The sequence below is a fragment of the Phyllobates terribilis genome, unplaced genomic scaffold, assembly GCF_046119375.1.
Source record: "Phyllobates terribilis strain yellow unplaced genomic scaffold, ASM4611937v1 Scaffold_971__1_contigs__length_502685, whole genome shotgun sequence".
NCBI classification, from domain to species: Eukaryota; Metazoa; Chordata; class Amphibia; order Anura; family Dendrobatidae; genus Phyllobates; species Phyllobates terribilis.
This window is the reverse complement of record NW_027363731.1, coordinates 379,592-391,748: the sequence shown is the minus strand read 5'-3', so window position 1 is coordinate 391,748 and position 12,157 is coordinate 379,592. Positions and strand designations below refer to the sequence as shown.

Here is a 12,157-nt window from a genome sequence, read left to right as displayed (position 1 = left end):
TCACGCAAGATTCAATTTGGATTCGTAGCTCAACTCATTCTCAACCACCCCTTTTTACACCAAAGTGTCAAGAGACTCAACAACTCATGGGTCCTGTAAGTTATTTGGATTCCCATTTCCTTTCTAATGGAAAACGTTGTAGAATTGAATGGAAAAGTTCTAAGTTGGTGACAAAATCTCTCGAGAAAAGGAGGGAACAGTGCCCCGTGTGAGGCACAAACTCACAACCTTCAGATTACGAGACTGACGCACTACCTACTGCGCTAACGAAGCAAGTTGCACCTGCAGATCTGCAGAAGTTTATTGTGCATAGCAGAAAACTTATTTTTTTAATAATGTCACTGAGACGTTAGCGCATCTTTTCCCATATGGTTTAGCGGTTAGGATTCCTGGTTCTCACCCAGGTGGCCCGGGTTCGACTCCCGGTATGGGAATGCACCTTTATCTTAGCTACTGCCACCATTCAAAGACTGACGCGTGTTTTTCAATCAAAAATGTTTCTGGTAGATTTTCACTTTGCAACAAAAATACTTAACATTGGCGATGCATTATGACTTTTGCAAAAGATTTCCTTTTGTTTCATAGCTTAAGCCTTTTTCAACTACACAGTTTTACACAAAAGTGTCAAGGGACTCAACAAGCCATGTGTCCTGTCAGTCATTAGGGCTCCCATGTTCTTTCTAATCGGAAACAGTTTAGAACTGAATTGGAAAGTTCAGAGTTAGTGACAAAATCTCTTGAGAAAAGGAGGATGGCACTTGTGAGCAAAAAACTCATGATCTTCAAATTATTCAACTGACGTGCCAAAAACCTTGACCATGTAGCGTGTTTTAGCTCTTGTAATGTTTATGTTTTGTATTCAAAGCAAAACACTCTTTTTTTTTTTTTTTTTTTTTACACCTGTCTTGCTGTTTACTGTACTGCTTACACCATGTGGAGAAAGACTTAGTTAGTATTCCTGGTTGACTGGTTCAATTCCTGCTATGGGAGAGACTTTTTTTTGGGACTAGTGTCCACATTCCAAAGCCGACACGTGCCTTGCAGACAGAATCAGTTTAGGTTGGAACTGCTCTTTGCTGCCAAAAATGCAGACCACCAGATTTTTTGGATATTTATTTGCACAAAAGCTTATTTGATGTCATATCTCAAACCATTCATATCTCTCACTTTTAATTCCTGGGTGTTAAGGGACTCAACAAGCCTTTATCCCTGTCTGTCATTGGAGCTCCCCTTCCATCAATTGGTGATGTTTTGTTACTGAATGGAAAAGAGCTGTGACTCTCTAGCCAAGATAGTGGCAAAATCAGTTACGGAAACAAGGTACCAGTGCCCCATGTGAGAATCGAACTCACGACCTTCAGATTACGAGACTGACGCGCTACCTGCTGCGCTAACGAGGCAAGATGCATGTAATAATCTGCGGAAGTTGCTTGTGCAAAGCAGTACACCTCTTTTTTTTCATATTGTAAGTGAGCTGGCAGTACATCTTCTCCCGTATGGTCTAGCGCTTAGGATTCCTGGTTTTCACCCAGGTGGCCTGGGTTCGACTCCCGGTATGGAAACGCATCCTTTTCTACACCGTTGCCAACATTCAAAGACTGACGTGTGTTTTTAAAACAAACGTATTTCAGGTAGGATTTGTTTTTTTCAGGCAAAAATGCTGAACGCCCGCGTTTTGGCACTTCATTCTGACCCTTCACGCAAGATTCAATTTGGATTCGTAGCTCAACTCATTCTCAACCACCCCTTTTTACACCAAAGTGTCAAGAGACTCAACAACTCATGGGTCCTGTAAGTTATTTGGATTCCCATTTCCTTTCTAATGGAAAACGTTGTAGAATTGAATGGAAAAGTTCTAAGTTGGTGACAAAATCTCTCGAGAAAAGGAGGGAACAGTGCCCCGTGTGAGGCTCAAACTCACAACCTTCAGATTACGAGACTGACGCACTACCTACTGCGCTAACGAAGCAAGTTGCACCTGCAGATCTGCAGAAGTTTATTGTGCATAGCAGAAAACTTATTTTTTTAATAATGTCACTGAGACGTTAGCGCATCTTTTCCCATATGGTTTAGCGGTTAGGATTCCTGGTTCTCACCCAGGTGGCCCGGGTTCGACTCCCGGTATGGGAATGCACCTTTATCTTAGCTACTGCCACCATTCAAAGACTGACGCGTGTTTTTCAATCAAAAATGTTTCTGGTAGATTTTCACTTTGCAACAAAAATACTTAACATTGGCGATGCATTATGACTTTTGCAAAAGATTTCCTTTTGTTTCATAGCTTAAGCCTTTTTCAACTACACAGTTTTACACAAAAGTGTCAAGGGACTCAACAAGCCATGTGTCCTGTCAGTCATTAGGGCTCCCATGTTCTTTCTAATCGGAAACAGTTTAGAACTGAATTGGAAAGTTCAGAGTTAGTGACAAAATCTCTTGAGAAAAGGAGGATGGCACTTGTGAGCAAAAAACTCATGATCTTCAAATTATTCAACTGACGTGCCAAAAACCTTGACCATGTAGCGTGTTTTAGCTCTTGTAATGTTTATGTTTTGTATTCAAAGCAAAACACTCTTTTTTTTTTTTTTTTTTTTTACACCTGTCTTGCTGTTTACTGTACTGCTTACACCATGTGGAGAAAGACTTAGTTAGTATTCCTGGTTGACTGGTTCAATTCCTGCTATGGGAGAGACTTTTTTTTGGGACTAGTGTCCACATTCCAAAGCCGACACGTGCCTTGCAGACAGAATCAGTTTAGGTTGGAACTGCTCTTTGCTGCCAAAAATGCAGACCACCAGATTTTTTGGATATTTATTTGCACAAAAGCTTATTTGATGTCATATCTCAAACCATTCATATCTCTCACTTTTAATTCCTGGGTGTTAAGGGACTCAACAAGCCTTTATCCCTGTCTGTCATTGGAGCTCCCCTTCCATCAATTGGTGATGTTTTGTTACTGAATGGAAAAGAGCTGTGACTCTCTAGCCAAGATAGTGGCAAAATCAGTTACGGAAACAAGGTACCAGTGCCCCATGTGAGAATCGAACTCACGACCTTCAGATTACGAGACTGACGCGCTACCTGCTGCGCTAACGAGGCAAGATGCATGTAATAATCTGCGGAAGTTGCTTGTGCAAAGCAGTACACCTCTTTTTTTTCATATTGTAAGTGAGCTGGCAGTACATCTTCTCCCGTATGGTCTAGCGCTTAGGATTCCTGGTTTTCACCCAGGTGGCCTGGGTTCGACTCCCGGTATGGAAACGCATCCTTTTTTACACCGTTGCCAACATTCAAAGACTGACGTGTGTTTTTAAAACAAACGTATTTCAGGTAGGATTTGTTTTTTTCAGGCAAAAATGCTGAACGCCCGCGTTTTGGCACTTCATTCTGACCCTTCACGCAAGATTCAATTTGGATTCGTAGCTCAACTCATTCTCAACCACCCCTTTTTACACCAAAGTGTCAAGAGACTCAACAACTCATGGGTCCTGTAAGTTATTTGGATTCCCATTTCCTTTCTAATGGAAAACGTTGTAGAATTGAATGGAAAAGTTCTAAGTTGGTGACAAAATCTCTCGAGAAAAGGAGGGAACAGTGCCCCGTGTGAGGCTCAAACTCACAACCTTCAGATTACGAGACTGACGCACTACCTACTGCGCTAACGAAGCAAGTTGCACCTGCAGATCTGCAGAAGTTTATTGTGCATAGCAGAAAACTTATTTTTTTAATAATGTCACTGAGACGTTAGCGCATCTTTTCCCATATGGTTTAGCGGTTAGGATTCCTGGTTCTCACCCAGGTGGCCCGGGTTCGACTCCCGGTATGGGAATGCACCTTTATCTTAGCTACTGCCACCATTCAAAGACTGACGCGTGTTTTTCAATCAAAAATGTTTCTGGTAGATTTTCACTTTGCAACAAAAATACTTAACATTGGCGATGCATTATGACTTTTGCAAAAGATTTCCTTTTGTTTCATAGCTTAAGCCTTTTTCAACTACACAGTTTTACACAAAAGTGTCAAGGGACTCAACAAGCCATGTGTCCTGTCAGTCATTAGGGCTCCCATGTTCTTTCTAATCGGAAACAGTTTAGAACTGAATTGGAAAGTTCAGAGTTAGTGACAAAATCTCTTGAGAAAAGGAGGATGGCACTTGTGAGCAAAAAACTCATGATCTTCAAATTATTCAACTGACGTGCCAAAAACCTTGACCATGTAGCGTGTTTTAGCTCTTGTAATGTTTATGTTTTGTATTCAAAGCAAAACACTCTTTTTTTTTTTTTTTTTTTTACACCTGTCTTGCTGTTTACTGTACTGCTTACACCATGTGGAGAAAGACTTAGTTAGTATTCCTGGTTGACTGGTTCAATTCCTGCTATGGGAGAGACTTTTTTTTGGGACTAGTGTCCACATTCCAAAGCCGACACGTGCCTTGCAGACAGAATCAGTTTAGGTTGGAGCTGCTCTTTGCTGCCAAAAATGCAGACCACCAGATTTTTTGGATATTTATTTGCACAAAAGCTTATTTGATGTCATATCTCAAACCATTCATATCTCTCACTTTTAATTCCTGGGTGTTAAGGGACTCAACAAGCCTTTATCCCTGTCTGTCATTGGAGCTCCCCTTCCATCAATTGGTGATGTTTTGTTACTGAATGGAAAAGAGCTGTGACTCTCTAGCCAAGATAGTGGCAAAATCAGTTATGGAAACAAGGTACCAGTGCCCCATGTGAGAATCGAACTCACGACCTTCAGATTACGAGACTGACGCGCTACCTGCTGCGCTAACGAGGCAAGATGCATGTAATAATCTGCGGAAGTTGCTTGTGCAAAGCAGTACACCTCTTTTTTTTCATATTGTAAGTGAGCTGGCAGTACATCTTCTCCCGTATGGTCTAGCGCTTAGGATTCCTGGTTTTCACCCAGGTGGCCTGGGTTCGACTCCCGGTATGGAAACGCATCCTTTTCTACACCGTTGCCAACATTCAAAGACTGACGTGTGTTTTTAAAACAAACGTATTTCAGGTAGGATTTGTTTTTTTCAGGCAAAAATGCTGAACGCCCGCGTTTTGGCACTTCATTCTGACCCTTCACGCAAGATTCAATTTGGATTCGTAGCTCAACTCATTCTCAACCACCCCTTTTTACACCAAAGTGTCAAGAGACTCAACAACTCATGGGTCCTGTAAGTTATTTGGATTCCCATTTCCTTTCTAATGGAAAACGTTGTAGAATTGAATGGAAAAGTTCTAAGTTGGTGACAAAATCTCTCGAGAAAAGGAGGGAACAGTGCCCCGTGTGAGGCTCAAACTCACAACCTTCAGATTACGAGACTGACGCACTACCTACTGCGCTAACGAAGCAAGTTGCACCTGCAGATCTGCAGAAGTTTATTGTGCATAGCAGAAAACTTATTTTTTTAATAATGTCACTGAGACGTTAGCGCATCTTTTCCCATATGGTTTAGCGGTTAGGATTCCTGGTTCTCACCCAGGTGGCCCGGGTTCGACTCCCGGTATGGGAATGCACCTTTATCTTAGCTACTGCCACCATTCAAAGACTGACGCGTGTTTTTCAATCAAAAATGTTTCTGGTAGATTTTCACTTTGCAACAAAAATACTTAACATTGGCGATGCATTATGACTTTTGCAAAAGATTTCCTTTTGTTTCATAGCTTAAGCCTTTTTCAACTACACAGTTTTACACAAAAGTGTCAAGGGACTCAACAAGCCATGTGTCCTGTCAGTCATTAGGGCTCCCATGTTCTTTCTAATCGGAAACAGTTTAGAACTGAATTGGAAAGTTCAGAGTTAGTGACAAAATCTCTTGAGAAAAGGAGGATGGCACTTGTGAGCAAAAAACTCATGATCTTCAAATTATTCAACTGACGTGCCAAAAACCTTGACCATGTAGCGTGTTTTAGCTCTTGTAATGTTTATGTTTTGTATTCAAAGCAAAACACTCTTTTTTTTTTTTTTTTTTTTACACCTGTCTTGCTGTTTACTGTACTGCTTACACCATGTGGAGAAAGACTTAGTTAGTATTCCTGGTTGACTGGTTCAATTCCTGCTATGGGAGAGACTTTTTTTTGGGACTAGTGTCCACATTCCAAAGCCGACACGTGCCTTGCAGACAGAATCAGTTTAGGTTGGAACTGCTCTTTGCTGCCAAAAATGCAGACCACCAGATTTTTTGGATATTTATTTGCACAAAAGCTTATTTGATGTCATATCTCAAACCATTCATATCTCTCACTTTTAATTCCTGGGTGTTAAGGGACTCAACAAGCCTTTATCCCTGTCTGTCATTGGAGCTCCCCTTCCATCAATTGGTGATGTTTTGTTACTGAATGGAAAAGAGCTGTGACTCTCTAGCCAAGATAGTGGCAAAATCAGTTACGGAAACAAGGTACCAGTGCCCCATGTGAGAATCGAACTCACGACCTTCAGATTACGAGACTGACGCGCTACCTGCTGTGCTAACGAGGCAAGATGCATGTAATAATCTGCGGAAGTTGCTTGTGCAAAGCAGTACACCTCTTTTTTTTCATATTGTAAGTGAGCTGGCAGTACATCTTCTCCCGTATGGTCTAGCGCTTAGGATTCCTGGTTTTCACCCAGGTGGCCTGGGTTCGACTCCCGGTATGGAAACGCATCCTTTTCTACACCGTTGCCAACATTCAAAGACTGACGTGTGTTTTTAAAACAAACGTATTTCAGGTAGGATTTGTTTTTTTCAGGCAAAAATGCTGAACGCCCGCGTTTTGGCACTTCATTCTGACCCTTCACGCAAGATTCAATTTGGATTCGTAGCTCAACTCATTCTCAACCACCCCTTTTTACACCAAAGTGTCAAGAGACTCAACAACTCATGGGTCCTGTAAGTTATTTGGATTCCCATTTCCTTTCTAATGGAAAACGTTGTAGAATTGAATGGAAAAGTTCTAAGTTGGTGACAAAATCTCTCGAGAAAAGGAGGGAACAGTGCCCCGTGTGAGGCTCAAACTCACAACCTTCAGATTACGAGACTGACGCACTACCTACTGCGCTAACGAAGCAAGTTGCACCTGCAGATCTGCAGAAGTTTATTGTGCATAGCAGAAAACTTATTTTTTTAATAATGTCACTGAGACGTTAGCGCATCTTTTCCCATATGGTTTAGCGGTTAGGATTCCTGGTTCTCACCCAGGTGGCCCGGGTTCGACTCCCGGTATGGGAATGCACCTTTATCTTAGCTACTGCCACCATTCAAAGACTGACGCGTGTTTTTCAATCAAAAATGTTTCTGGTAGATTTTCACTTTGCAACAAAAATACTTAACATTGGCGATGCATTATGACTTTTGCAAAAGATTTCCTTTTGTTTCATAGCTTAAGCCTTTTTCAACTACACAGTTTTACACAAAAGTGTCAAGGGACTCAACAAGCCATGTGTCCTGTCAGTCATTAGGGCTCCCATGTTCTTTCTAATCGGAAACAGTTTAGAACTGAATTGGAAAGTTCAGAGTTAGTGACAAAATCTCTTGAGAAAAGGAGGATGGCACTTGTGAGCAAAAAACTCATGATCTTCAAATTATTCAACTGACGTGCCAAAAACCTTGACCATGTAGCGTGTTTTAGCTCTTGTAATGTTTATGTTTTGTATTCAAAGCAAAACACTCTTTTTTTTTTTTTTTTTTTTACACCTGTCTTGCTGTTTACTGTACTGCTTACACCATGTGGAGAAAGACTTAGTTAGTATTCCTGGTTGACTGGTTCAATTCCTGCTATGGGAGAGACTTTTTTTTGGGACTAGTGTCCACATTCCAAAGCCGACACGTGCCTTGCAGACAGAATCAGTTTAGGTTGGAGCTGCTCTTTGCTGCCAAAAATGCAGACCACCAGATTTTTTGGATATTTATTTGCACAAAAGCTTATTTGATGTCATATCTCAAACCATTCATATCTCTCACTTTTAATTCCTGGGTGTTAAGGGACTCAACAAGCCTTTATCCCTGTCTGTCATTGGAGCTCCCCTTCCATCAATTGGTGATGTTTTGTTACTGAATGGAAAAGAGCTGTGACTCTCTAGCCAAGATAGTGGCAAAATCAGTTATGGAAACAAGGTACCAGTGCCCCATGTGAGAATCGAACTCACGACCTTCAGATTACGAGACTGACGCGCTACCTGCTGCGCTAACGAGGCAAGATGCATGTAATAATCTGCGGAAGTTGCTTGTGCAAAGCAGTACACCTCTTTTTTTTCATATTGTAAGTGAGCTGGCAGTACATCTTCTCCCGTATGGTCTAGCGCTTAGGATTCCTGGTTTTCACCCAGGTGGCCTGGGTTCGACTCCCGGTATGGAAACGCATCCTTTTCTACACCGTTGCCAACATTCAAAGACTGACGTGTGTTTTTAAAACAAACGTATTTCAGGTAGGATTTGTTTTTTTCAGGCAAAAATGCTGAACGCCCGCGTTTTGGCACTTCATTCTGACCCTTCACGCAAGATTCAATTTGGATTCGTAGCTCAACTCATTCTCAACCACCCCTTTTTACACCAAAGTGTCAAGAGACTCAACAACTCATGGGTCCTGTAAGTTATTTGGATTCCCATTTCCTTTCTAATGGAAAACGTTGTAGAATTGAATGGAAAAGTTCTAAGTTGGTGACAAAATCTCTCGAGAAAAGGAGGGAACAGTGCCCCGTGTGAGGCTCAAACTCACAACCTTCAGATTACGAGACTGACGCACTACCTACTGCGCTAACGAAGCAAGTTGCACCTGCAGATCTGCAGAAGTTTATTGTGCATAGCAGAAAACTTATTTTTTTAATAATGTCACTGAGACGTTAGCGCATCTTTTCCCATATGGTTTAGCGGTTAGGATTCCTGGTTCTCACCCAGGTGGCCCGGGTTCGACTCCCGGTATGGGAATGCACCTTTATCTTAGCTACTGCCACCATTCAAAGACTGACGCGTGTTTTTCAATCAAAAATGTTTCTGGTAGATTTTCACTTTGCAACAAAAATACTTAACATTGGCGATGCATTATGACTTTTGCAAAAGATTTCCTTTTGTTTCATAGCTTAAGCCTTTTTCAACTACACAGTTTTACACAAAAGTGTCAAGGGACTCAACAAGCCATGTGTCCTGTCAGTCATTAGGGCTCCCATGTTCTTTCTAATCGGAAACAGTTTAGAACTGAATTGGAAAGTTCAGAGTTAGTGACAAAATCTCTTGAGAAAAGGAGGATGGCACTTGTGAGCAAAAAACTCATGATCTTCAAATTATTCAACTGACGTGCCAAAAACCTTGACCATGTAGCGTGTTTTAGCTCTTGTAATGTTTATGTTTTGTATTCAAAGCAAAACACTCTTTTTTTTTTTTTTTTTTTTACACCTGTCTTGCTGTTTACTGTACTGCTTACACCATGTGGAGAAAGACTTAGTTAGTATTCCTGGTTGACTGGTTCAATTCCTGCTATGGGAGAGACTTTTTTTTGGGACTAGTGTCCACATTCCAAAGCCGACACGTGCCTTGCAGACAGAATCAGTTTAGGTTGGAACTGCTCTTTGCTGCCAAAAATGCAGACCACCAGATTTTTTGGATATTTATTTGCACAAAAGCTTATTTGATGTCATATCTCAAACCATTCATATCTCTCACTTTTAATTCCTGGGTGTTAAGGGACTCAACAAGCCTTTATCCCTGTCTGTCATTGGAGCTCCCCTTCCATCAATTGGTGATGTTTTGTTACTGAATGGAAAAGAGCTGTGACTCTCTAGCCAAGATAGTGGCAAAATCAGTTACGGAAACAAGGTACCAGTGCCCCATGTGAGAATCGAACTCACGACCTTCAGATTACGAGACTGACGCGCTACCTGCTGTGCTAACGAGGCAAGATGCATGTAATAATCTGCGGAAGTTGCTTGTGCAAAGCAGTACACCTCTTTTTTTTCATATTGTAAGTGAGCTGGCAGTACATCTTCTCCCGTATGGTCTAGCGCTTAGGATTCCTGGTTTTCACCCAGGTGGCCTGGGTTCGACTCCCGGTATGGAAACGCATCCTTTTCTACACCGTTGCCAACATTCAAAGACTGACGTGTGTTTTTAAAACAAACGTATTTCAGGTAGGATTTGTTTTTTTCAGGCAAAAATGCTGAACGCCCGCGTTTTGGCACTTCATTCTGACCCTTCACGCAAGATTCAATTTGGATTCGTAGCTCAACTCATTCTCAACCACCCCTTTTTACACCAAAGTGTCAAGAGACTCAACAACTCATGGGTCCTGTAAGTTATTTGGATTCCCATTTCCTTTCTAATGGAAAACGTTGTAGAATTGAATGGAAAAGTTCTAAGTTGGTGACAAAATCTCTCGAGAAAAGGAGGGAACAGTGCCCCGTGTGAGGCTCAAACTCACAACCTTCAGATTACGAGACTGACGCACTACCTACTGCGCTAACGAAGCAAGTTGCACCTGCAGATCTGCAGAAGTTTATTGTGCATAGCAGAAAACTTATTTTTTTAATAATGTCACTGAGACGTTAGCGCATCTTTTCCCATATGGTTTAGCGGTTAGGATTCCTGGTTCTCACCCAGGTGGCCCGGGTTCGACTCCCGGTATGGGAATGCACCTTTATCTTAGCTACTGCCACCATTCAAAGACTGACGCGTGTTTTTCAATCAAAAATGTTTCTGGTAGATTTTCACTTTGCAACAAAAATACTTAACATTGGCGATGCATTATGACTTTTGCAAAAGATTTCCTTTTGTTTCATAGCTTAAGCCTTTTTCAACTACACAGTTTTACACAAAAGTGTCAAGGGACTCAACAAGCCATGTGTCCTGTCAGTCATTAGGGCTCCCATGTTCTTTCTAATCGGAAACAGTTTAGAACTGAATTGGAAAGTTCAGAGTTAGTGACAAAATCTCTTGAGAAAAGGAGGATGGCACTTGTGAGCAAAAAACTCATGATCTTCAAATTATTCAACTGACGTGCCAAAAACCTTGACCATGTAGCGTGTTTTAGCTCTTGTAATGTTTATGTTTTGTATTCAAAGCAAAACACTCTTTTTTTTTTTTTTTTTTTTTACACCTGTCTTGCTGTTTACTGTACTGCTTACACCATGTGGAGAAAGACTTAGTTAGTATTCCTGGTTGACTGGTTCAATTCCTGCTATGGGAGAGACTTTTTTTTGGGACTAGTGTCCACATTCCAAAGCCGACACGTGCCTTGCAGACAGAATCAGTTTAGGTTGGAACTGCTCTTTGCTGCCAAAAATGCAGACCACCAGATTTTTTGGATATTTATTTGCACAAAAGCTTATTTGATGTCATATCTCAAACCATTCATATCTCTCACTTTTAATTCCTGGGTGTTAAGGGACTCAACAAGCCTTTATCCCTGTCTGTCATTGGAGCTCCCCTTCCATCAATTGGTGATGTTTTGTTACTGAATGGAAAAGAGCTGTGACTCTCTAGCCAAGATAGTGGCAAAATCAGTTACGGAAACAAGGTACCAGTGCCCCATGTGAGAATCGAACTCACGACCTTCAGATTACGAGACTGACGCGCTACCTGCTGCGCTAACGAGGCAAGATGCATGTAATAATCTGCGGAAGTTGCTTGTGCAAAGCAGTACACCTCTTTTTTTTCATATTGTAAGTGAGCTGGCAGTACATCTTCTCCCGTATGGTCTAGCGCTTAGGATTCCTGGTTTTCACCCAGGTGGCCTGGGTTCGACTCCCGGTATGGAAACGCATCCTTTTCTACACCGTTGCCAACATTCAAAGACTGACGTGTGTTTTTAAAACAAACGTATTTCAGGTAGGATTTGTTTTTTTCAGGCAAAAATGCTGAACGCCCGCGTTTTGGCACTTCATTCTGACCCTTCACGCAAGATTCAATTTGGATTCGTAGCTCAACTCATTCTCAACCACCCCTTTTTACACCAAAGTGTCAAGAGACTCAACAACTCATGGGTCCTGTAAGTTATTTGGATTCCCATTTCCTTTCTAATGGAAAACGTTGTAGAATTGAATGGAAAAGTTCTAAGTTGGTGACAAAATCTCTCGAGAAAAGGAGGGAACAGTGCCCCGTGTGAGGCTCAAACTCACAACCTTCAGATTACGAGACTGACGCACTACCTACTGCGCTAACGAAGCAAGTTGCACCTGCAGA

General features: G+C 41.6%; 5 non-coding genes across 5 annotated transcripts; all 5 read right to left on the bottom strand.

The window, feature by feature from the left end:
* Positions 1–1,327: 1,327 nt before the first annotated feature.
* TRNAT-CGU (transfer RNA threonine (anticodon CGU)) lies at positions 1,328–1,400 on the bottom strand. The gene has a single exon. It is a non-coding gene; the product is annotated as a tRNA-Thr (tRNA).
* A 1,623-nt stretch (positions 1,401–3,023) lies between these two features.
* Positions 3,024–3,096, bottom strand: TRNAT-CGU (transfer RNA threonine (anticodon CGU)). Its single transcript has one exon. It is a non-coding gene; the product is annotated as a tRNA-Thr (tRNA).
* Positions 3,097–4,718: 1,622 nt separating this feature from the next.
* Positions 4,719–4,791, bottom strand: TRNAT-CGU (transfer RNA threonine (anticodon CGU)). Its single transcript has one exon. It is a non-coding gene; the product is annotated as a tRNA-Thr (tRNA).
* A 3,317-nt stretch (positions 4,792–8,108) lies between these two features.
* Positions 8,109–8,181, bottom strand: TRNAT-CGU (transfer RNA threonine (anticodon CGU)). The gene has a single exon. It is a non-coding gene; the product is annotated as a tRNA-Thr (tRNA).
* A 3,318-nt stretch (positions 8,182–11,499) lies between these two features.
* On the bottom strand, positions 11,500–11,572 carry TRNAT-CGU (transfer RNA threonine (anticodon CGU)). The gene has a single exon. It is a non-coding gene; the product is annotated as a tRNA-Thr (tRNA).
* Positions 11,573–12,157: the final 585 nt, after the last annotated feature.